This window comes from Coenobita brevimanus, chromosome 116 (assembly GCF_032717465.1).
Source record: "Coenobita brevimanus isolate Jiangsu-jjx chromosome 116, ASM3271746v2, whole genome shotgun sequence".
Taxonomy (NCBI): Eukaryota; Metazoa; Arthropoda; class Malacostraca; order Decapoda; family Coenobitidae; genus Coenobita; species Coenobita brevimanus.
Genome location: NC_137069.1, coordinates 37,856,370 through 37,861,115, shown reverse-complemented (window position 1 = coordinate 37,861,115; position 4,746 = coordinate 37,856,370). Strand labels below are relative to the sequence as shown.

The 4,746-nt window shown below is 42.2% G+C and overlaps 1 pseudogene; it reads right to left on the bottom strand.

The window, feature by feature from the left end:
- Nucleotides 1-1,847: 1,847 nt before the first annotated feature.
- Nucleotides 1,848-1,966, bottom strand: LOC145418869 (5S ribosomal RNA; annotated as a pseudogene).
- Nucleotides 1,967-4,746: the final 2,780 nt, after the last annotated feature.

Below are 4,746 nucleotides of genomic sequence, written 5' to 3'. Positions count from 1 at the left end.
TAATTTATATGTTTCCACTAGGTAGCTTTAATTAATATATGTTAAATACAGTTCTTTTAATCGCTCACTGAGTAACTGTGATGGTATATTTTCTTTATCATTTTGTAGATATAATAATGTATAGTTGTATGTATGAAACACGTATTTTATGTAGGTATAAATGGTAACACTCGTTGGTAGTAAATAAATGTTATAATAAATGAATGAATATATACTGTGTAGAATATTTATTGTTGGTGATTAATTAGTGTTTGAGTTATGCAGATAACTGAAGTAAGTATGTGTATTTAAGTTGTAACTATACAGCACGTTTTATATGTTTGTGCAGAAGCTTATTGTCTATCACTGTGTATTGTATAAATGAAGTAACTATGTAACTCACTAATTTTTAACGTGGTGGGAATGGTGTGGGTGGTGTTGCACGTGGTGATAGCGTTGTTCTTCAAGGGTTGATTGGCGTGTTGTGGGGTGTCAGACACACGGCTTGGCGTCGTCTCAGCACACGTATGGTGACGTCAACTTCCCACACTGGTAGCTGTGGTGAGTAAACGAGTGGCGATGAGTATCTTGAGTGAAGATGAGTAAGATGCGTTATAAATGTGGGTCTGGTGTTTTGCTGCGTGTCTTGACCTCTGCGTCAGCGATGCAGGTAGACGGGAGAGAGTGGTTGGGGTTTGTGTGCTTGTTGATTTGGTCTTTCCTCTTCTTTACTTGCTTTGTTTTTTATTCGTCTTGCTGCTGCTTGAAGTTACGTGAAGATTATAGAGTTGTTTTGTAGATGGTTGTAGTTCGCTGATTCGTCGTAGAAGTTGCAAGATTGTATCAATATTTTGTTAAACTACTTGCAAGGCATCGTGTGATCTCTTCACCTCTGCATCAGCATGATGATCGGGGAGACGGAGGGGGCTGGTTGGAGAGAATACTGTCAGGAGCTGGTTGTGTTGTTGGTTGTGAGAGGTATTCTTATGTTTTCAATCTTGATATTTTGTAGGAATTCACTGTTGATTCGTAGACGAGGTTCGAATACGTTCGCTGCTACCAAATGTCATAAAAGACTTTGTATTTACTTGTAGTGGAGTTTTCTATATATTAGACTTGTGGACGAGCGGTTTTTATATCTTGGAGTAGCTTGTAGTAGATAATCTTCTTTCCCATTTGTCATGTAGTGACAGGAGAGGTAAAGAATAGTATGGGACTATTTTTATTTGTCTTGGAAATATTAACAAGTCTCTCACACAGAGCAGAGTATAGAGTCCCGCTAGCTATCTCTCTGTCTCGCTCTCGCTCCCTCTCTCTCTCTCTCTCAAGTTGCTAAGCCCTTCTCCCCATTACCTGCCTGTTCTATGGCTTGTCTCCTTCTCTGCTGCCTGTTCTGTGGCTAACCTCCTTCTGAGCTCTCTTTCCTAAATTCTGGTGAAACAGAAGATGTATCACGTGTGTTCCCTGTGATGGAAAGTTCTAGAAGCCTGTGTGTGAGTATGTGTGTATGTGTGTGTATGGTCACTAGGTGCTGTCGTGTGCCTATCAAGCATTCCTTGAGTTAAGAGTGTGTAAGCATGTTTAGCATTGCTCGATTCTCGCAGACACAATACCTTCTCATCATCTGACTCCCTGCTTCTGTCTGTCTCTCTATCTATCTATTTATCTATCTATCTATTATCATTTGTAATTATAATATGGAGTCCGGATAGTATGTTGATGTGTTTGATGAGTGAAACAACGCTTATTCATCCATCCATCCATTGCCAGACGCCATGTATCCCAGACGGGGTGGTCAAGGGCTTAGAGTTAATTGTTTTACAGGGAGGGGCATTAATCCTCCACCAACCCCACTGGACACGTAGGGATGCCAACAGCATCTGGTGTTCCCAGGCGGTCACCCATCCAAGTACTAACCAGACCCAACGTTGCTTAACTTCGCTGATCGGACGGGAAGCGGTGTACTCAACGTGGCATTATCGCCTTTATTACTGTGTGAAAATAAATATACTCTTGTACTACATATAAATTCGTACTAAACATATAAATATCTACTTCTTCTGATTGGTCTGAGTGGTTTGGGATAGTTACCCATCCCATAGAAAACGTCTTCTCTGGAGCGTGGTTCCAGAAAAGACGGTATCAGGTGAGGGGAGGGTCACCTGTACAGGGCACTTCTTCAGCTCAGGTGAGCACTTTCTCTCTGAATTTTCGATGTTTCTCATGAAAAGCGGAGGTTTTAGCCCCCCCCCCCAAAAAAATGAAAATCTGCCAGGATGTGGGGGGGGGGGTCTTTGGTGAAAAATCTGCCAGGACCCGGCGAGTTAATCCACTTTTCGTGATTAGTAAAATATCCTAGCAGTAATCCACTTCTTTGCGACTAACAAAATATGATAGTATTAATCTACTACCACAACTCAGCATTCAAGAAGGAAAAGGCAATTTTATGCCAAGTTACAGTGAATGTAGTACTGTATATCATTTCAGTTGTTATGGAATATGCTCTTAGTGTTTGTCCGAGTCTGTGTGCTCAGGAAGGTTAATAGTCTCTCCCTCTCTCTCTCTGTTTACCGTACGTGGTCTCGCATGTTGACACAGGACCATGATTCGAATCACAACCACCCTTAACAATACCCTCTCCCACGCTTGGCCGATTGACTTTATTACTGGACTGACTGTTACGGTACACTGCTTTATTATACTGACTTAATTTGCTCCTTTATTTTTACTGACTATTACTTAATATTTCTGGCAATTTAACACCGATATTCCCGTCAGTTTAACAATATTCCTGACAATTAGCACCACTATACCTCACAATTACCATCACCTCGTACTCCTCCTCTACCTCCACCTCCACCTCCTCCTCCTTTCCATCCCCCACCTTCACCCCCACCTGCACCAGCACCACCTCCACCTTTTCCTCTTCCACCTTCTCCTCCTCCTGCTCCTCCTCCTCTTCTTCATCACCACCATCACCTTCACCTTCAATGCAATACTGTCATTTCCTTCCTTCCACTCTAATACTCCATACAATCATTACTCTCAAGGACTTCAGTTCATTCCTAACTGAATCTCAGCGGCTTAATCACTCCTACATGCCCCCATAATTGCACCTAATCCACAAGACTCCTTTCTTTAATTGTTTCTTAATTGATCTCTTCAGTCGAATGACGTGTTTTCTACTTAATTATAGGTAGAGTTTTGCTAAGATTGTTCCCTATGTGTCAGCAAGTGGGTTGGTGAAGGGTTAGTGCCCCTTCCCGTAAAACAAATAACTTAAGTCAAATGGCCACCCTTTGTGGGATTTTGGCATCTGGCAATAGATAGATAGATAGATTATTATTTACTACTACTACTACTACTACTAATCTTTCTCCTCTTTCCCTTGTTCTTCTTTCTTGCTCCTGCTCCTCCTCTTCTCCCTCCGCCGCCACCACCACCACCATCACCACCACCACCACCACCACCTCCTCCTCCTTCTTCTTCTCCAACTTCCCCTTCTCCTTCTCCTCCTCCTCCTCTTCCTCCTCCTCCAACAAGCACCTCAATTAAATGCCCTATTCTCATCACCTCTCCACCAGTCAAACCCACCTTTCTTCTTGCTCTTCCTCCTCCTCCACCTCCCCCTCCACCTCCGTTCAAAGTCTCCTTACCAGTTTACAAAGGCTTCATTCGTTAGTGAAGCGGAGGGGGGGGGGGGAAGGGAGGAGAAGACCAAGGATGAGATGGAGGGATGTTTAGAGGTACATGAGAGAGGGGGGTGTAACTTGGGGGGAGGGCAGCGAAAGGACAGAGGACAGGGCCACATGGATGCGACTTGTTTGTGGCCACATCTTACGCGATTAAGGCGTCTGGCTAGAAATAGATAGATAGACAGATAGATAGACAGGTAGGTAGATAGATAGGTAGATACGGACAGATATTCATTCATTCCTAACCTCAATCCTTCCTATTTCATCTTCACTCCAATAATTACTCTGCAAAACTCTCTCCTTTTAAGTGGATCGTAATTAAGAAGAGACCCTGTTCCAAACGCATGATTTCTGGTGACTTATTTTCACGGAGAGAGGATTCAATCTCATCTAATGTCTTATTTTTATATTTCTTAAGAGAGAGAGAGAGAGAAAATGAAAGGGGGTACTCGTCTATAATTTAATCTCGACCTGTTAATCAGCCTCCAAAATTCCCATCTCTGTGTAACTATACTCCTTTTACTCTAACTTGGTCTAATATTGTCATCTCTCCATCTTGAATGCTGAGTTGAGAGAAGAGATTGACAGCAGAAAAGGATGTTAGTCACGAAGAAGTACTATGGGAAGGATGCAGAGCCGTAGTACCGTCTTACTGTCTTACGATACGTCTTCCCCATACTCTTTTTTCTCTAACTTGGTCTACAGTTGCTCTCTCTCTATCATGAATGCAGAGCTGTAACGACAGATTAACACTAGACTATAATGCTAGTCACGATGAATTGCTATGGGAAGGATGCAGAACCGTAGTATATCTTTTTTCTGCCACTGTGCTACGTGAAATAAGCTGCCAAAGGACGATAATCTGGGCCAAGTTAACGTGAAAGGAATATAATTCACGTCTCATTGTCCTGTAAGTTTTCAATTAAATGCCTTTTCCTTACAACATTTCTTCCACTATAATCTTCCTTTCTTAATTCTACCCTTAATTACTTCCTTCGACAATTATACCTCATCATCTTAATCAGATCCAATTTGCCCTTCATAATCTAATTGAATCTCGGTGACTCATTGC